A 21,271-nucleotide genomic window follows, 5' to 3' on the forward strand; every position below is an offset into this window, starting at 1 on the left:
TGAAAAGGACTTGGGGGTGCTGATTGACAGCTGGCTAAGCATGAGCCATCAAATGCCCAGATGGCCAAGAAGGCCAGTGGCACCTGGCCTGTATCAGCAATACTGTGGCCAGCAGGACCAGGGCAGGGATTGTCCCCCTGTACTGGGCCACACCTCGAGTGCTGTACCCAGTTCTGGGCCCCTCAGTTTAGGGAGGATGTTGAGGAGCTGGAGCATATCCAGAGAATGGCAAGGGAGCTGGTGAAGGGTCTGGAGCACAAGTGTGATGAGGAGTGGCTGAGGGAACTGGGAGTGTTTAGCCTGGAGAAAAGGAAGCTCAGAGATGACCTTACCTGTCTACAATTGCCCAAGAGGAGGCTTTAGCCACCACCCACATACAATAGGTGGGTGTTGGTCTCTTCTTCCAGACAGGGAAGAGAGGAAATAGCCTGAAGTTGTACCAGTGGAGGTTTAGCTTGGATATCATGAATTTTTTCCAGCAGAAGGGTTCTCAAACATTGGAACAGAGTGTAAGAATGAAGTGGTAGAGTCAGCATCTCTGGAGGCATTTGAAATATGTGTAGACATGGCACTTAGGGACATGGTTGGTTATGGACTTCACAGTGTTAGGTAGTCATTGGAATTGATGATCTTAAAGGTCTTTTCCAGCCTACATGATCCCGTGATTCTAAGAAGAAAATTATGAGTGGACTGGAGAGGGTCTGGAGAAGCACAACAAATGAGGTTCAAAGGAAAGAGGAACGTGTTACATGGGGAGCAGCTGAGAGGGCTGGGTTTGTTCATCCTTGAGGAAAGAAGGCTTAGGGTAGACATACTCCAGTATTTAAAGTGTGACTACAAGGAAGATGAAGACTCCCTTTCTACAATGAATCACATGGAAAAGATGAAGAAGGGTACAAAGTACTCCTGGTGAGATTCCAATTGGCCATAGGAGGAAAAGTTTTCACAATGAGAAAAATCAGCAATTGCAGTAATTTCCGCAGGACAGTGATGGATACTTCAGCACTGGTGACTTCTAAGAGTCATCTGAATGGGCTGCCCATGTTGCCTAGCCTGTGTTTTTGTCAAGAAAGTTTTGGACCAAAAGATATTTGGGGATACTTTCAACTTGGTGTTCTATATTCTATGAAAAGCAAAAAGCAGAAGAGTACAGAGCATGTATGCTGTGGTAACCTAGAAACTAGTTGAAATAAACTATTTCTGTATGTTATGTGCTAGTTTGAAGGTTACCTTGTCCTCTGATGAGTAATTAATGGTCAGGGGGACCTGTGAAGGGATAATTTTTCCCGAGGCAGGAGTCACTGAGGTCTCCAAAGGATTAGAGAAGTTCAGTACTGGCAATTTTTGTCTAACCGAAAAATAGTGTCAGAAGTTATTAGCACTTTTGTTTCCTCTCAGAATCCTATTCAGCTAATAAGACATTGTAAGCACTAGGCTTCCTGTTATTAGGAAATCTCTGGTTTTATTAGTGCTCACAGATGCAATATGTTCCACAATGTGCTGAAGTTGGTAAGTGTCTCTTCACTGTTTTTGTTACAACTTTTGCTTCAGCATGAGTCAGACTTTCTCTAGCCTGAATACTCACTCTGGCCTGAATATGTGAGCAAGCTGCACTGCTTCTTCTAAAGACTGTCCCAGTACATCACAAGAATCTTGGTCCTTCTGATGTCTGTTTTCCCAGTTTCCATAAACAAAGGCCCTCTGTGAGAGATTGTCTCTACAAACCCTATCATTGTATGGAGAGCTCTAAATGTTTTGTTTGTGATAATTCTATTTTGGAGCATGTTACATGTTTTCTCCTTGGTTAGCCTGGCAGGGATAAGAACAAAGCTAGCTGTGAAAAATCTTTGCTTGATAGTCCTTGATGGTTTAGGTGGAGCTGGAAAAGGTACACTTCCAGGAATGGCCTGTGGTGCTACTCACATTGAGACTGGATGCTCCACTATGGATGTGTCTTACGGAATAATTTGACATCCTTTTGTGGCTGTTGGTGGTGTTTCTGGTACCTGGGTCAGCAGGAAGTTGCTGTATCTAGCAGCAGTAACTGCTTTTGAGAATAGTCACTTAATACTAAGCTAGAGTCTCTTATTACTGCAGCCTGGACTATATGATGGGTAACTCTGAGTCTATTGTTAGACAACTGTATTTTGTGTAGCCCTAGTGCTTTCGTACTAGGCAGTGTGGTCTCAAATAAAAATTGCTAGATGAATATGAAAATATGCCAGTATATTTACCTAATTATATATTTACATAATTGTGCTGATATTATGACTGCATTCAAAGACACAGTCAGGTGTTGTATCAAAGTGACTTAAACTCTTTTAACCTGATCTTTTCCTGTCCTGGAATAAATTAACAATAGATTAGAAGCACCTTTATATTATTGTGTATTTCATAGCAAGATTCCTTGTGCAGCTGAATATATTGAAGGGTCAGAAAAGTTTTTTTTTCAAAAAAGAAAAGTGCTTCATTGACACTGGAGGCGTCACAGACCAATAAAATTTGCCAGTTAGGTTTCATAGTCACCCTGGATCACAGCCACATGGTTGGAACTGAAGACTTTAGGAAGATAATTTCTGGTGGGAAAAAGAAGGGACAGGAGTTAATGCCTGAGCATAATGAATCCTAGCAATATGTATGTGGTCTGTACACAACAAAGAGGATTGCCTTTTGAAAAGTGCTTAATTGCTATGGGACTTTTGAGGCTTTTGAAAAATGTTTTTATGTGCAAGATGTGCTTCCAAGGATGTTGGCATCCTCAATATAGCAATTTCTGTTGTCACAGGTTCCCATCCATAGATTCATAGAATGTTTAAGTTTGGTCCTCTAGTTCCAAACCCCTGCCATGTGCAGGGACACCATTCACTAAGTCAGGTTGTTTAGGACCCCATTCAACCTGAACTGGAACATGGCCAGAGGTGAGGTATTCACATCTTCTCACTGGAACCTGTGCCAGGACCTCACGTCTCTCATAGTAAACAATTTCTTCCTAACATCTAATCTAAAGCTGTCCTATGTCAGTTTGAAATTTTCAGTTTAATTGCCCCTTATCTGTCCATATAAAATGTCCCTTTTCCTACTTTTTTACAAGCCCCCTAAAGGTATTGAAAGATTGTAATGAGGTCTCTTTGACCTCAGCCTCTTCTCCAGGCTGAACAACCTCAGCGCTCTTGGAGATCCATCTCTCTGATCATCTCTGTGACCTTTCTCTGGACCCAGTCCAACAGGTCCATGTCTTGTGTTGAAGAACTCAGACTAGACACGGTACTCCAGGTGGGTCTTCATGAGGGCAAAGTAGAGGGGGAACATCACTTCCCTTGACCAGCTGGCCAAACTACTTTTGATGCATCTCCCAGGATTCAATTGGGTTTTTGAGCTAGATGGACAGACTGGTGTCTTGTGCCCAGCTTCTCATGTACGAGAACCCCCAAGTCCTTCTCTGCAGAGCTGTGCTCAACGAGTGAGTTCATCTCCCAGTCTGTACATCTGGGATTGCTGACCCAGGTGCAGCACCAGGACTTGGACTTGTTGAACTTCATGAAGTCCATAGACTCAACTCTCAAGTTTGACTGGATCCATTTGGTTGGCATCCCATCCTTCTGTTGTGTCAGCTGGACTGTTCAGCTTTGTGTCATCTCCAAACCTGCTGGGGATGCACTCAGTCCCACTGTCTGTGCCATTGATGGGGATATTAAAGAGCACCGGTCCCAGCAGAGAGCCCTGACAGACATCACTTGTCACCAGCTTCCACCTGGACATGGAAACACAACTCTCTGGTTGCATCCATCCAGCCAATTCCTTATCCACTGAATAGTCCACCTGTCAAAACCATGTCTCTCCCATCTGGGGATAAGGATGTGATACGGGACTGTACCAATGTCCTTACAGAAGTCTAGGTAGGTGAAATTCATTGGTCTTGTCTTGTAGGCCATTGCCATCACACCATAAGGTATCTGGATTGGTTAGGCACAATTTGCCTACAGTAAAGGTATGTTGGCTGTCTCAGGTTACTTTCTAGTCTTTTATATGTCTTAGTATATGTGCAAGGAGGATCTACCCTGTGATCTTCCCTGGCACAAAGGTGATGCTCATCCACCAGCTCCCTGGATTTTCCTGTCTCCCCTGCTTAAAAATGGGAATGTGCTGTAAGGGAAGTTTCTTTAAAGAATTGCCAGCTCTAATCAGCTCCTCTGTCCTTAAGGAGTTTCCCAGGTGATCTGGTCCACGAACCCTTTAAACAGCTGGAGGTTCACTCTTCCAAGTTTTAGGGTCTGGAGTTTCTCTTTGCCACCTCGTGTTCCTTGAGATCCTGAGCTCAACCAGGGTGTCTGCTCTCTACAGCCCTGGCTGTTTCCAACCAGCATCTCTTTACTGAGCCCCTCTGCACTGGTGAGCAGCAGGAACGCCTCACCTCTGGCTGCCTTGTATGGTACCTGGACCAGGAAGTTGTTTTCTACTTATGCCAGGAGTCTCCTGGGTTTCTTGCAGCCAGCTGAGCCACTTTCCCAGCAGAGATCCAGGTGGTTGAAGTCTCCCATCAGGATGAGAGCTTGCAAGCATGATGCTTCCTGTGTCTGAAGCAAGAAGGCATTGCTCCCCTGGAACAGGTGGCCTATAGTGGATCCCAGTCTTCAGGAGAACTCTGGAAAGATTTGTACAGGGATGTTTAGGATTCTAATAGAAGGATGGAGTAAGAGGAATGAACTGGGAATTCTTCCATTTTAGTGCTTGAAGGCAAAATATCAGTATACACCAGTGCGTGTATTTTGATGAATAACAGCAGAGGTTATTAGCCTGGCAGCAGACTCTTTGCCTGCTTCAAGAAAAAAAAAAAACAAAAAATCAAGAAGATTTTGGGCACCAGACACTTTCATGGCAAGTTTTTCTACATCTGTGTATCTCAGCTACACTGTGGAGCAGCATTTAGCACAACAGTAGGAAGGAGGCACAGTTGCAAGAGGAAGTTTATATAAAATTCATGCTCAAAAAATCTGCAAAATTATAAATCAAGCTACCATAATTAGAGCACCCATAATTAAGCTGAATAATTCTGGAGGAGCCCATATCCAAGAAAGAGTAAAGTCCTTAGCAAGCTATTCAAACTTATTTTTAAAAGAAGTTTTGTGTTTTAGTGTCATTCCCCAAATCTCCCTCATCATGAGTCCTTGTGCTGGTCAAACTGTGTATTCTCCTACCTTAGCTGATTTCACATTCATAGTGAAAGACACATCCTACCTATTCATCACTGGGCCTGATGTGGTAAAGTCTGTCACCAATGAAAATGTCACTCAAAACCAGCTAGAAAGTACAAAGACACACAATACAATGTCTAGAGTTACACACATAACCTTTTAAAATGACATCAATACTCTGCTGAACCTTTGAGATTCTTTAATTATTTACCCCTGAACAACTGAAATCCAACTCCAGTCTACAAGTGCCATAATACCTGAAACCATCCAGTTCCAAAGCTAAACACCATTATCCCAAGTAAGTCAACCAAATGGCTAGCACAGGCAAACATCACACACATATGCATGAAGTTAGAACCTGGAATGTAAGGAAGTGCCAAAATAAAGCACAGAATAGAAAAATTCTGAATATCTATACATTATATATATTTCCCCTCTTCCCTCTTCAGGGAACAGTCCACTAACTGTAAATGCTTCTTTGAGGAGAGCTGGTATTAGATAAATAGCTCCTCAAAATTTGCAATTTAAATTGGAAGTACTTGTGTCAGTGTTTGACAAAACATGACCAGTGGGGTGCCCTGTAATTCTGTCACTGAGCAGATGGGGAGATGAGGTATTCTTGCTTGCTGTATTCCATATAGACGACACACTGTACATCACAGATGAACCCTCACAGTTCGACAACTGCTGATGGAAAAATACTGATGAAGTAAAATGCTTACATCATGTACATCATGGGCTTTTTTTTTTTTTTTTTTTTTTAATAGAGCTGTTTTCAAACTTCTGAACTTGGCAGGATTAAAGAACATACATCTATGTTCTTGCAAAAGAATGAAGTTGTAATGAATAATAAGTAACTTCCCTTTTTTTTGTTCAATTATAAAATCTATTTTTAGGGATAAACAAAGTGTTTGATGATGGGCTTGGAATGATCTCCTTGTCCTGCTACAAATTCTGATGGTGTTCTTAATTTAATTTTAATTTCTGTTGTAACCTTCAGTTTTACACTGAAGTACAGTGTTAGTCTACATATTGAATTCCAAAAACCTGAAGTATTCTTGGGTGTCTCATTGATCTAGATATTTCAAAGCTTTTTGTTTGATAGGAGCATGTTCTACGTGTAACAGAGTGTGTGAACTCTCAATGCAAAACAAAATTATGACAGAAATGGCTTTATTTGGTTTTGGGGATGCTATTTTCCAGACACATTTCCTGAGTGACTAGGTTGCTTGTGCCACCTAAATTACTAGCAGAAAAATGTCCAGAAGCTTAATTTAAATGTCTGTAACCAAAGAGCTGATGAGCTTGAACAGCATGCTTATCTTCTTAAACTCATTAGCTAATATGTAACATGCTCCACATGCTAAAGGATAATATTCTCTTCCTTCCAGCTCTATTTTTCACCTTCACTAACAGTTATTTAACTATTACATGGTCTAGACCTAATTTATCTATGTAGTCATCCACAAATGCAGTTCATATATGAGAAGTAAAGAAAAAAAAAAACAAACATTAGAAGGTTATTCTTAATTGTCCTGAGGAGATGAGAAGAGATTTTAGCTGTGTAATGTCAGGCTGTCATTACATCTTGCATTTTACATCCTTACTGTTGCATACAGTTTCTTCCTAAACAAGAAGGACAAAATAATCCTATTAGAAGTGGGTGTACTTGAAGGACAGAAAGGAGTAGTTCAATCTTAAGCAAGAGACTTTTGTTGCAGCATTCAGTTAATCTGTGAAAGTCAGCATGATTTTCCTTTGACAGAGTCCATTCCTGTGGCCTGAAGGATTCATTCCCCAACTGGGAAAGAAATGGAAGGGGGGGTCTTTCTGATAGAACAGTCTAGGTATGTCAAAGTGTTCTGATGGTAACAGCCATCAGTTTGAAACTGGAATGGAAGTTTGAAACTTCCAAACACCAAAAAAATTATCCATGTCATGTAGCAACATTAAATAAAATAAATAAATTAAATAAAATACTCACACAAATACCCACAGACTGCTTTCTCTTTGGAAAATAAATGGCAACTAAAAAAATCATGTACTGCTGGGATACTAGGAAATATGATGTGCCTCACCTTCCATAAAGTGTAATAGAATTTGTAACTTTTTTTAAATAATTTTTTTTTGCTTAAGAACACTAACACAAAGGCCTTAATTCCCATTCATTATCTCGTTCCCAGCCCAGTGTCGAAACCTAATAACCTATGGATACAATTCCCAATTAATTCTAATGTAGGCTTGACATCATGCATAGCTGGACCAGCAGTCCAGGAGGATCACATATCATTTGAACTCTACATGTTATTGCTGCTCATGGCTGCTTGTGGCTGCTCATAGTGAAGGCTGTAAGAATAGAGGAAGCTTAGAATAATGTTTCACAAAATATTTTCCCCGTTTCCAGCCATACTGGTTCCAGAACTTCTTACACAGGAAGCAGCTTCTTTATATTTAGCAGACCTCTTTTTTCTTCTGGAAGTCCTCTGTTCTCCTCTCCATGCCATGACAGTTTATTGGATTTGCAATATCCTGTGGCAAGGAGTTTCATAGGCCAGTTACTTGCTTTAAGAACAACCACATTATTCTGTTTCTTCAGAGTTTCCTCAGACTGTTTGAAACTGTTTGAAACTTGCCTTCTGTCTAAGTCCTTTGTTTAAAGAGACAGTGAGAACTCATTCCTTCTCCCAGTCATTCCCAATTCTGACGAGCTCCAGCAAGGTATGTTTCCCTGACTGGAAAGTTCCATCTATTAATAGTTTCTTGTAGCCAAACTGTCACATTCCTATCACTCCTGATGGCCTACTTTCATGGCATCTCACTTACCTTGACAAGCTGCACAAACCTTTTGCACAGCGCAAATTACCTATTTATTTGAATGTGCACCTGTTCATGACAGATGCCGTCTGCATACACACCCCACAAAATCCACTGTTCTTCTCTTAGGTTACTCCTTCAGACTGTTGCTGTTAGTGAATTCATAAACTTTATTCCTCTACTGTAAGATCTTTTCAAAGATGATCTTTGATTAGGATGCACTTTTTAATTTTATTTAAAGTATGTTCATTTCCTATAGCTGAGACTATATTACCTTTAAATATGTTTTTTATTCACTTTTCCCCCCAAGCATAGGGTGAATGACAAGCTCTTGGCTTTTCACAGGAAAAAATGGGTGGCTTTTCAGTATTGCAACCCATTTGTCTGCAAAAATGAGGTTGAATCCAATTGCAGTTGTGATTGTGGACAGACTGAAAATAACAGTTCCTCCTCCTGATTCTTCTGGAGAGCATTTATTAAAAATCTCAGTGCTGAAGTTGCCCTTCTGATATCCCTGCTTATGCCTGCAGTTCTTGGTTGTAAGTGAGGATCCTAAATATATTTAATTTGCTATTGGAGTGACCAGTATTTGTTTCTCTGTACAAAGCTTTTAATTGTGCTTTTCCCTCCTTTCCTGTGCATGTCTGTGTGTATGATTACAGCATTGCATGTCAGCTAGTACATCAGGCTACATGTTGGATTATGTTTCAAACAGCAAACAAGCTATAGCCTTGACAGGATTCTGATCACACTGTCATTTCAGCCTTGCTCCGGTGACCTTTGATTCCAGAGCAAGTACTAAGGGTACAAAAAAATTAATGCTGAATGAGTCTCTTCGTCGCAAATGGTGCATTGTGTTTATCAGCACTGGGTTCACTATGGTTTTACTGCATTTCTGACAGTGGAGTTCATACCAGTCTCTCCCAGTTGAAGCATAAAGGCTTGGGATCCCTGTGTTTCACCTTTTTTTTTTTTTTTTTTTTTTTTTTGGTAATGAAAGCTTTATATTTGGTCCTTGTTCTCCCTTGGGTCTCAGGGTTTGTGGACATGTGGAGAACAGCAAAGCAGTGTAATAGCTGTAGAACATACAGGGATGAGGGGTCTTTATGAGATGGTAATTCCACATTCTGTCATAGTAAGTAGGTATTAAAATTCCAGGGCTTTTTTTCTCTTGGCCTGGGGTAGGGAAGGACATCACAGTGAAGACTCTGGTTCTGGATGCTGATGACTCTGCAGATAATCACAGATGTGTTGAAATGCTCTGATATTTCCCTGCTCTCTCTTGGAAGCCTTAGGTGGCCAGTGGGCTCCCAGCTGGCTGGGAATGACTGGGTTGAGCAGCACTGCTAAGGAGGGCTTTGAAAGGAATGTGTTAGAGGACCTACCTTGAATATGTCTCATCTGGGTTAATTCAGGTACATCAGCTACTATTGTGAGTGTCTGTCTAGGGCAGACACAGGAGAAACTCTGGAGCCACCAAGAATACTGTCCTGACATTTGATGACAGTGTTCTCTTCTCTCTGCTAATACTGCAGTGCTCAGAATCACAGCAAGGAGAGGTCAGTGTAACCAATGTTTGTACATATGGATTATTCCCGAGTCAACAGGATAGCTGACAGAAACATCAAACAGGACCAAACTTGGACCTGCAGAATTTTCTGTTCAGGGTAAGCTGTTGCCAATGTTATCTCATGTTATCTTCCAGTTAGCCCATTCTTAAGTCTGAATTTTACTATTTCTGGTTCCATTTTGGCAGTAATGACAAAATGAAGTCATATTTACATTCAGTATAGTCCATAGAGGATATACTGTGAAAAAACTGGAAAAAGATAATTTAGTAGTCATCTTTCCTCTAGGTTAGAGACCCTGCTATGATGCTTCCGTGACATGATTAAGCTACTTGACAAACCACCAAATACAATTTGTAAGACAATTGGTTTGGTAGTAATTCAGATGTGAATCTGTGAATACAAAGGACCAGTGTTCCTGAGTAGAATATCTATTTGCCACAGAAAAAACCTGCAGCTTCTTAGCATGATATGGGAAGCAGTCATTTTATACACCAAATTAATATGGTTGTCCTTTCTTCATGGCTCTGAAGGATTCCGCTGCCCCTACCTTAAAATGCTTAAAGAACAGCAGGATGTAATTCTCCTAGATTGTGCTGGATTTGATGTTTGGGTATTTAGAACTATGTATGGTGCTTCCTGCCCTACCTATACGGGAGTGTAGTATCAAGTTTCTGGGTGTGTCTGTCCCCTCAGAGGGTATTTCAAACCATGATTTTCTGTTGGTAAGATAAGGCAACAGATGTGGTTGTGGCCTGTAGAGAGAGCCTTGTGGAGGACTTCTTTTTACGTTCCTTCTGTACCTTCCATTCAGGAAACAAGAGGGACAGAGTATTCTGGAGAACCAGCTTAGTAGACTTACAACAATAGACAACATTTCCCAAAGGAAAAATAAGTGCTTGCTTGATCTGTAGTTGTCTGAGCAGCTGACCACCATTTACAATACTTCCTTTGGAGCAAAGGAGAGGGTGATATTCATACAAGTAAAGAATGCAGGGTGAATGAAGCTGTGTTGCTTATGCAGTAAGCTTTCTCCATGTAAATCTAGATGAATTCAAGGAGTGAGAGCAACAGTCTTACACAACTCTTCCCTTGTCCTTTTCACTAGATAGGCATACATAAAATTTTTTTTTTTTGCTTTAGTACTGTATTGTTACCTTTTCATTTATGTATTATTTCTCTGAGTTGAGGTTAATATAGAGTTGTGAGCTCTTGAAATCTTGTTTTTGTCATCTTTTATCCCTAAATGAGGATGCAAAATCTCAAATTAGGCAACAGTTTAAAGTCTTTCATAGAAAGTTTTCAAAAAACATTTTCTTCTGGTTCAAAAGTGTTTCATGCCCTTCAATTTTCTTTTGACTCTCCTAAAGTAAAAAGTACAAAAATTACATCAATTATTTTTCTTGCTCAATTATCTCCTGATCCCTTGAGCTTTTCTGAGTAATTCTATAGACTGAGGTAACTCCATACTATGCTGTAAAGTACATGGATGAATAGCAGTCATGGCCTATATATTAAAAAGGGTGAAAGAAAGAGCTACTGATGGAAGACTGAAAATAGAACAAGCACATCTTGTTCAATCAAGGCTACAAGGTGACTTACAAGAGGTCTTTGCTCCCTGAGTGTTCATCAGCACTGTGGGGCTTTTTTCTCATGAAGCAAATGACTGTAAAATTCTGCAAGAAAACTTACCTACCTTCCTTTAAGAACATTTGTTATGATATCTGAATATTCAAAATGGGTTGTGCAGTTCCCACTGTGATGGAGGCTGAACAAGACAGGATATGGAGGAGGCACCAAGAGCAAAGCTGAGGCACAGACCTCAGTAATGTTCATTCAGTAATGTTACATAGTTTGGAGTGGCCTTAGACTTGTCAACAAATAAAGCCTGACTGGGGAACTGTCTCACAAATCTGTTTCTGTCCATGGAAAAAGAAAGAGCAGCCTTTGTTTTGAGGATGGGACCTATAGGATCTTCAGGACCCAGAATCACAAATGTTGGAGTGAAAGAGAAGGCTTAACTGCAAGGCAGGAACATATTCAATAAAAAAGCTAACACACCTATTTGGGAATAGATGTTTCTTTCTTTTTCCAGATATTTTAAGGAAATGGATGTTCTTAGTCCTAGAAGATATTTTTTTTCTGGATGTCAGATCGGATTTACTGCTCACAGCCTAAGAGGCAGGTTTTTTTTTTGAGGTGTTCACAGGCCTGACTTGAAAACTGCATAATGAGGTCCTTGAAAAGCATTTGCAGGCAGTGAAAAAAGTGTGAAGTCACCTTCATAGAGGGGAAGATAATGATGTGGGGTTCAGAGTTGTGTTAATCAATGCTAAAGGCTAAACCAGAGTGTGTACATGAAAAGAGACACAATAGCCACAGGGCAAATACAGGAGCTGTATTTCCTGAGTCCAGAGGCATAGGGATTCACATTCTGACACTCTTTAGCTACATGCTTGTGAAGGCAACTTATTTGTGGAAGTTTATGTAGAGCACCGGTTTCATACTGAATCTGCATTTTGCCAGGACAATGATTTTCAGGTTTGCAGGTGAGAGACAACCACCTGTATCACATAAATGCAGAATAACCAAATGACAGCTTTGAAAACCTCACGCTTCTTACCTAATTATCATACTTGAAGCATGAAAAATAGTTCAGCAGATCTTTCCTATAAGTTATTTCTCTTGTTTTGTTTTTTTAATCCCCTATTTTTAAAAACGTATTTTCAACTTTGCATTTGCATCTCTAGTCTGTTAGAATATGACACAATTTAATACATTAATCACCATCTTGCCATTGATTTTTCTTACTACTTTGTTTCAAATAAACCCCTACCTCTTAGACTGAAAGTGACTTCAGTTACTTTCTTCTCATGTCAGTTTTGGCATCTCAGATCTCTTGAAAGCTTTGAACTTACAAGGGACCAAGTACTCTAGCAGTGCTTCTTCTCCTGTTTTTGGGTACTTTTATTCATTTTTGCAGCTTTCTGAAAATAGTCCACTAAATGGCATTGACAAAGAATCCTCAATGATGTCATGGGATCTTAGATCTGTTAATAAACCTGTGGTGGTTACAACAGAAGTGACTTGAGAAATCACCTCTCTGAAGTGATTTTTTTTTTTTTTTATTAAGGAAAGGTAATGGATTTTTGATAGTTTCTGTTCTTGAAGTCCTGGAGGCACACTTAGACATTTTGTCTCAATTTTTTCTTCCAGATGGATTGGTCTGTTCCATCAGTGCTGCATCCTAGATGGAACTCCCACATAGAACTGAAATAACCCTAGCTGCAGAGAGAGGAGAGAGAGCTACTCTGGCTAGCAGATACAATGCTTGTGTGTATGTGAGTGTGTATGTTATGTTACTGTCTGTGGGTGTATGAAGAAACCACTGAGAACAGCCCAAATTTAAAGATTTCTTCCTGGGCACGATGTGTCTGCAGTCACTGGTATTGCTTCTCTATGGAAGTTCCACACCTTCTTATGACAACCCTGTCTCCACTCACAGCCTGCCTACTGGCCCTCAGGCTTGAGAAAACATGACAGATCACTGACAGAAATTATGTTAGCATTTCTTCAAAGAAAACTTGATTATATTCAATAAGATGAGACTTACAAGTGCCTAACTAGAGTAAAAGTGCATTCCAAAGAATGCTTTTCTCTGGTACAGTATCATCCCACTGAAATCACTGTAGCTACCAAGAAGCACCAGGGTATTGCTATGCTGCTGTTACCAAGGATCCACATTGCTTGAAGTATATTAAGAAAATAAGTGAAGGTGAAGTAGTTATTTCTAAGGAGTTCCTACCTTTCCTGTTATATTTTTACCAGCTTTGCTCTATTAGAGCTGTTTAAACTTCTCTTGCTGCTATGTAGAAGTTCCTAATGGCATCGTAAGAGCTCACCTGCATGGGAGAAGCTTATAAAGATTCTAAAAGATTTGACTGATTCTCTTTAGAACTTTCCTGTATGAGAATGGTTTCAGTTATGTTTTATCTTACGGCTCTTCCCAGTGCCCTTATGCAGTGTCATTTCTTCCTGCCAATGCATTAGTCTCCTTCAAGGAGACATGCCTTCTTAGAAAATCTGCAAGGGGCCAGGGCAGCAGTTTGCAATCTCCTTCCTAAGTCCCTGAGGAAGCAACTGAGGCAGCCATAGTATCTTGCTAACGTGTCTGGTCTTCTGGTTTATTTTGTATTATTCAGTTAGTTAGGTTTTTTTGCATTTCTGGTTTTGTTGTTTTTTGGTTTTTTTTTTTTTTTTTTAAATTTTATTTTTTTAAAAAAAATGTTCTCTTGCTCTTAGTACTACTTAACAAATTCAGCTGGCTTTGGTGCTAACATATTATTTTGAGGAATCTGGTAAGAAATCACAGAATAATTTGTTGGAAGGGACCTCTAAAAAGTTATCTAGTCCACATCTTCCTCCACCCCTGCCCCAGCTATAACATGAGTAATCTGGAACTTGGAAGTCTTTATAGGAGCAGCATTTAATGCCCCTCTATGGCAGCAGAGATAGGTGACTTGCTTCCCACCGGAGGGAGGTCTTGTTCTTCTGGCTTCCTCCATCTCAGCTGTCTTTACATAGGTTTGTGCTGGCTGCCAATGGAGAAATATTCTAGGTATATGTACTAAATGTGTCAAAGAATCTGCTGTTCTATGGTGTTGCTCCAGTCTCTGTTAGCCTTTCTTTAGAGCAACAGGAAGATTCCAGTCAGCAGGATTATCTTACAGACTGATGTTTCTGGGCTTTCTGAAGAGACTCATCAACCTTGTCAGTCAGAAACCATGGAGAAGACCATCATTTTCCAAGGCAACAGAGAAGATCTGGAATCTGTCACCAGGATGAATTTAGGAAATCTGTTAGAGCAGCAGAGATTTACACAGTTAGCAATTTATTTATTTTATTTTTTTTTTATTCAGCTGTTCTTTTTGTGCTGAAGTGAATAATTTTTCTGAGGCAGGAAAGCAGGACTCGAACAATCATAAATTAAAGGCAAATAAATACTGTGGCAAGCAGATCTGCTTTCAAGTTCTGCTTTTTTTTCTGCTGGAACTGCAAGATGCATGTGACTAATGCCAGAATGCTGCAGTGCAGGTGGGCTCCTGTGAGCAAGATGTCTATGTTCATTTCTTCATCAGTAGATATCAGGCAAGCCTGATATCCAGAGGAAGATTCTCCTCCTAAAGTAGGTGCTTCCACTTGGCCTGAAGAATCTCATCCCAAGATCCCTGACCAGCTGGAATAGACCTCCATGGACTAGGAAGGGAACCTGTTTAGAGATTATTTACAGCTAAATCCTAGCTGGGTCACAGTGGTCAGGAGGACAGGACAAGCATTTGCCAGGGATTATTGATCAAAACCAGAACAGAAGCCTCTGCATTTATGTGATACAGGAAGCTGTTCCTGCTTTATGGTTGTAGGGTTTTATGGAATATTCCCCTGAAAAAGGGACTGCACCTTTCCAGGTGTAGATCTGGCTCAAAATTGCCTGCATCCAGAGACTTTACAATGCAATAATGAAGATCAACACAATTCCTGAGAAGGAGAAATGGGAGTACTTCCCAAAGGTGCGTGCAGCAGCTCTAGAACAGAGGCAGTAACAGAAACTTATATTATCTTGATTTATGTAAATCTTTTTAATCTTAAAATGTCTCTTAATCCCTTGCCAAGTAATAAAAGACATCACTTTGCCTTTTAGGGAAGAGATTTGTGTAGTGGTTCAAAAGAACAGTGCGTGGATTTCTGTTTTCATGTAGTGCATGTGGAAATGTATTTATACAGTATGCCTGAAAGCAAGGCAGAGTGCATTTTAACTAGGGTTGCACAGAGTTTGCAGCATAAGTAGAAGACTGTGGCCCTCCAGGTATCTTGGAGTAGTAATGATCCCTCCAAAAGAAGAGATAGATTTGGACTCTTCAGCTGGCAGCTCAGTCTGGTACCCCAGAATTATGTCTGCCATTATGTCTGCATCATTTTCATTTCTCTTCCTGTGCAAGCTGCCTGTAGCCAGTGGGGGCACAGTGGCTGAATATTCTCCTAGTGCTGGGTGCTGGAGACTGATGATTGCTTTTGTTTCCAGCTTTTTGCTTTTTCCTATTGCTGCCTTGTAGCAGGATTTAACTGGAAGGGATCTCAGGAGCAAAGATATCTGCTCTAGGCCCCTCTTTGTGCAGCTGCAGGATCTTGAAGACTCACAACCTAGTGCTCTTCTGCAGTGGACACAGGCATCAGTGTGGAATGGGGAAGGGAGAGTGCTCCTTCATGGTGTCTGTTGGTTGAAATATCTGTGTGAAGCATGTGTGAGCGAAAGCCCAAGTTCTGTCTGTGGAGACATCTGAGCCAGCAATGTGATGAGCTGCATTTGTCTGATGGTGTGCCCCCAGCCCAAGGCAAATGACCCAGATTTTTGGGTCAGGCTGACCCAGACACATTGACACTGCTAATGTTGACCTTTGCATGTGCATAATCAGGTGTTTTCTTGTAACAAGTTTGTAGTTATGGGTGTGCTACTTAAACACATATCCACACCAAAGTAAAACCTTGTATAACAAAACTGGAATATAAATTATGTTTTAAAATTATATTCTTTGATCCAGTTGTCTGTTTTCATCTTCAACAGGACTTGCTTATGTGAACTCACTACATTTCCAAACGATCTGTTTCCAATCAATGCAATTATTACTTTCATGAGTGACTGAAGCAGTAGCTTATCCTAATGGACTGTGTTAGTGGCAGAAGTGCTTCACCATGGTTTCAGTTGCAGAATGATGCAGTCAGATGAAAATGAAATCCACGCAGAATGTGAAATGGGTTTACATATGGAACTGAAAGTAGATTTCTTTCTGCTGCAAAGCCTTACCCTGCCCAGGCCAGAGGTAGCTGATAATCTTCTGTCTTTGCACATTGGTGTTGTATGTTTGTGTTAATCATCTCATCATGTACCACCATTTTGTAGTTCTCAGCATGAAATGGTGTCATCTTAATATTTATATTTATAGTTATTTTTCATACACTCGTGTTTCAGAAAATAATTGTTCATGCTTCCTTCTAGGCTTAATGAAAGGTCACAGAGCAGAAAGAGAATGAATGAGTCCATCAGACAATATTAGGAGAATATATTTCAACTAGAAAGTGTGCATTTTTTATTTTTTTAGTTTTTGTTTTATTTGCAGCAGAGGAGTTTTGCAAGCTAATGAATGAACTGAAGTGAATATCTCACTCCTCAGAGATATCAACTAAACTAAATCAAAAGTGCAAGGCACAGTATGAGATAGGAAGAACGCTAACTGTGGTGCATACAAATCAGATATAACTGATAAGCCATCAAGAGTGTTTGACATCTTTCAGAAACTGATTATAAAATGCAGTATCCACTTCAACCTGGAAAAACACACCTATAGGATCATTTTCAATAACAGATATGTATTAGGCCAGTGGTGGTTTCTAGTTTGTCGTACAGTGGAAATTGTGGTTGGCAAATTAAAAAACCTCAAAAACAAATGACAAGCGAAGTGCTAGGTCCTGCTGTTGGGTCACAACAACCCCATGCAGTGCTACAGACCAGGGCAGAGTGTCTGGAAAGCCGCCCAGCAAAGAAGGACCTGGATTCACATTCTGACACTCTTTAGCTACATGCTTGTGAAGGCAACGTATTTATGGAAGTTTATGCAGAGTAAAGGTTTCATACTGAATCTGCATCTTGCCAGGACAAACGTTTTCAGATTTGCAAGTGAGAGACAACCACCACAGAATAACCAAACAACAGTAACCAAATGACAATAACAAAACTGGGGCTGCTGATTGATAGCAGCTGAACATGAGCCAGGAGTGTGCCCAGGTGGCCAAGAAGGCCAGTGGCACCTGGCCTGTATCAGCAATAGTGTGGCCAGCAGGACCAGGGCAGGGATTGTCCCCTGGGCCGCACCTCGAGTGCTGTGCCCAGTTCTGGGCCCCTCAGTTTAGGGAGGATGTTGAGGAGCTGGAGCATATCCAGAGCATATCCAGAGCATATCCAGAGAATGGCAAGGGAGCTGGTGAAGGGTCTGGAGCACAAGTGTGATGAGGAGTGGCTGAGGGAACTGGGAGTGTTTAGCCTGGAGAAAAGGAAGCTCAGAGGTGACCTTACCTGTCTACAATTGCCTGAAAGGAGGCTTTAGCCAGGTGGGTGTTGGTCTCTTCTCCCAGGTGACAAGGGACAGGGTGAGAGGAAATGGCCTCAAGTGGTACCAGTGGAGGTTTAGCTTGGATATCATGGAAAATTTTTCCAGCAGAAGGGTTCTCAAACATTGGAACAGAGTGTACGAATGAAGTGGTAGAATCAGCATCTCTGGAGGCATTTGGAATATGTGTAGACATGGCACTTAGGTACATGGTTGGTTATGGACTTCACAGTGTTAAGTAGTCATTGGAATTGATGATCTTAAAGGTCTTTTCTAACCTACATGATCCTGTGATTTAATGAAAAATAAGAGAGCTCCAAAGGTCCAGGATATTGGACTGCAGGTCTAATATAGATCAAATGTTACCCAAAAATGATGTCTCCACATAAATTTCATAGGGAGCTTCATTGTTTTAGTTAAATTGTATTAAAAGGACATGTGCCTGTGCAAAGCAGTAAATAATATACTAAGTGAAGAATTCACTTACAAACATGAGTTGCTAGTTGTAACCTAGAAAGAGACAATAGGAAAGAGATTTATCCACTTGTTACAGAAATGTGTAGGTACTAGGAGACTGATGTTTGTTTGCGTGCAAGTACTGTACTGTCCTGTGTAGCTAGAGAGGAACTGTCAATGTATAGAGATGAAGACTTTGTGAAGATAAAAACATGGAGACTAAGATTTTAGCTAAAAAATTATTTTAACGAGGCTGACAGTGTCCCGCAGTACAAACATATTTTCCATTATCCACCAAAGAAGACTATTCATCCTCCTGTAAGAAAAACATTTTCTGTTAAAGTGACTATCTATCCTCATTCACTTTTTGGCTTCAAGACCCATCTGCAGAGTGAAACATAGATCTTGCACACATTACAACCTATTACTACCTCAAATAATGTGGGAAAAATAATTTCTAGAAAATTCAGAGTGCCTCCATTTGCCTTTCTACCAAGCTGGCAAAAAGCCCTTCAACATCTGCCTTTAAAGTCTACCTTGATGTCTGCAGGAGAAATGACACATTACCATAGTGGTGATGTTTCAAAATAGTTGGTGTTCTAAATGCCTTCAAATATCCTTAAATATCTCATGTACCTTTAGAGAGAATTTGCTCAGCTTACCAGTTTGTTTCCCTGCAAGAAAAAACGTTTTGTTTGGCAATACAGTTTGTCTGGGTTGGATACTGAGAGACAGAAAAAGACTGAAGTAAAATGCCAGAGACAGAGAAAGCTGAGTCTGGGGAAGGGGAATGGCTGAAACAAAGGTCCCCAGTAGCACACCATTCTTCAGTAGTGTTAATTTATAAACAAAGTGAACTGAAGCTTTGGGTGCTCCTTTTCTACTCCCTCCTCTTACCTGTTTGTGTTCTGCCACTACATAACTTGCACAGGACTCACAACCCATGGTTCATCATTTGTTAGGTCTAAATGAAGCTCATGGAATCCTTCCAGTATCTTTCCCATGGTATCACAGGAAAGTTAATGCTGAAGAAGACAGGCTTCTCACTGACCTGGAAATAAACGTCAACTCACAGATTGTCCCAGGAAGCACAAATGCATACAAATGCATCTTGTCTCACTTTGTGGTGAGTGAATCAGGAAAAGTAAGCAGAGAGAGATATTAATGTCTATTCTGAGCTTTAAATTTCATTGAGAATTTCTTCATTTGATAAAATGTTAATGATCCTTATCAAAGATCCCCACATCACCAAAAAGACGAGAAAATAGCATTCTCCAAGATACTGTGATTTCTCAAATGAGTTCCTCAACTGATCTTGGCATCAGTTCTTTGTTTCCAAAAGGAATCACTAATCCTTTTCAGTAGGTGTATTAGTTTTCATTAATTGAAAAATTGTGAGGGTTCCTTTAGAGCTATTCATTTCTAATATACAAACAGGGTTTTTTGTTCATGGAAGTACCACTTTCGAATGTTACACAATACCTTCCTGAAGGGCTGTTTCACTTTTATTGAAACTGTAGCAGGAGGAAGTCAGATGTTTTGGTTGTTTTTTCAGACATATGCTTTATATCATAACCTTGATGGTCTTCACTGATACCAATAAAATGTATTTAGTTCTGGTTTTGAAGTGATTCTGCAAAAATGAGTGACCCATTCCTGCTTAGAACAGTACTCTGTGATTAGCTCCTTATGTTTGCGTGATATGATAGAGACATGCTGTGATTTAGAGACTCTGAGGAATCTGTTGTCCTGTCTGTTCAATCTAAATGTGGCTCAGCCACAAATAGTACTTCCAAGAAAAAAAAAAAAAATAAATCCCAGTAAAATTCCCTCAGCACATGCCTGTTTCAGGTAAACCTCTTGCTGTTTTCTCTGAAACCTGTGGTTGAGAGGGAGAACATCTGCACCATTTCTGACCTAAGCATGCACACATGCACTCATTTTGAAAGACAGGTTTGGGTATTACTTGTCTACAATATGAAATGAGAATTGTGCAATTTGATATTTGATTTTGTGCAATTATCTTACCTGAAACAATGGCGTGTGCAAATTTCCATCATTCTTTAATTAATTAAGAAGGCCTAAGGAGTTGATATTTCTCTGTAAATCATCCTTAGCAATCTTAATCCTGTAGCTTTCCCTGCCTATTTAGGACTTTTTTTTTTTTTATCAAGCAGCAAATTCAACAGCACTCTTGTAAGTTGATTTGTGAGTTTAGGTTTTGTGTGTGAAAGCTGGATTGATGTCAGTCAGCTCTTGAGGGGTTAGCTCATGGTTGGTGGTGCTTCTGTAACAGAGGTCTGACAGTTAAGAATTTACTTTTCTTCAGATACGGGATATGTTTGAGCATGCATGTACTGTTCACTATTTTCCTTGCAAAATTAACTTTGGTCATTTTCAGATGTAATTCACAACACTTACTTGTGAGGTCTCACAGAGTCACACAATACCTGAGGTTGTTGCTCATCTACAAGAGTTGTCTAGTCCAGCCTTACTCTCAGACAGGGTTACTTACAGCAGGTTGCTCAAGGCTGTGGCTTACTAATTTTTTAATATCTTCACAGATGGAGACTCCTCGGTGACTTTCTGCAACTCAATATTTTTTTTTTTTCCTAATATTTAAATTGTGTTCCCTTTACTTGGGTTTGTACACATTCTCTCACTGACTGTCCGTCTGAATCCCTCATATTCGTTCTGTTTCGTTGGGTGTTTACACATACTGCTGGAACCCCTTAAACCTTCTCCTTTCCAGGCTAAGCAGTCCCTGCTCTCTCAAGCTCTTTTTGATTCAAAGATTCTTGAGTATCCTAAATGTCTTCATGGCTGTCTCACTTCTTTGCTGTCTCACTCCAGTAGCTCCATCTCTCTTTTGTATCTTGAAGCCCAGAACTGGGCACATCACTCCAAATTTGGTCACAACAGGGCTGAGTAGATAGAAAGGATCCTTCAGCCTCTTTACAAAAGTGCTCCTAATGCATCCCAGAAGACTGTTAATCTTCTCTGCTGCAAGGACACATTGTGAGCTCGTGGTCAGCTTGTTGTCCACCACAAAACCTTTACTATAAAACTGTGTTCCAGACAG

The 21,271-nt window shown here is 40.3% G+C and overlaps 1 protein-coding gene and 1 long non-coding RNA gene across 3 annotated transcripts in view; both read left to right on the plus strand.

The window, feature by feature from the left end:
• The window catches only part of CPLX1 (complexin 1), a 105,705-nt gene that overhangs the window by 39,649 nt on the left and 44,785 nt on the right, over positions 1-21,271 (plus strand). The gene's annotated exons all lie outside the window — the stretch shown is intronic.
• Positions 9,163-14,589, plus strand: LOC147648343 (uncharacterized). The gene is made up of 3 exons (XR_015280070.1): positions 9,163-9,421; positions 9,542-9,673; positions 12,791-14,589. It is a non-coding gene; the product is annotated as an uncharacterized LOC147648343 (long non-coding RNA).

This window comes from Cyanistes caeruleus, chromosome Z (assembly GCF_971803275.1).
Source record: "Cyanistes caeruleus chromosome Z, bCyaCae1.hap1.1, whole genome shotgun sequence".
In the NCBI taxonomy this organism is placed as follows: domain Eukaryota; kingdom Metazoa; phylum Chordata; class Aves; order Passeriformes; family Paridae; genus Cyanistes; species Cyanistes caeruleus.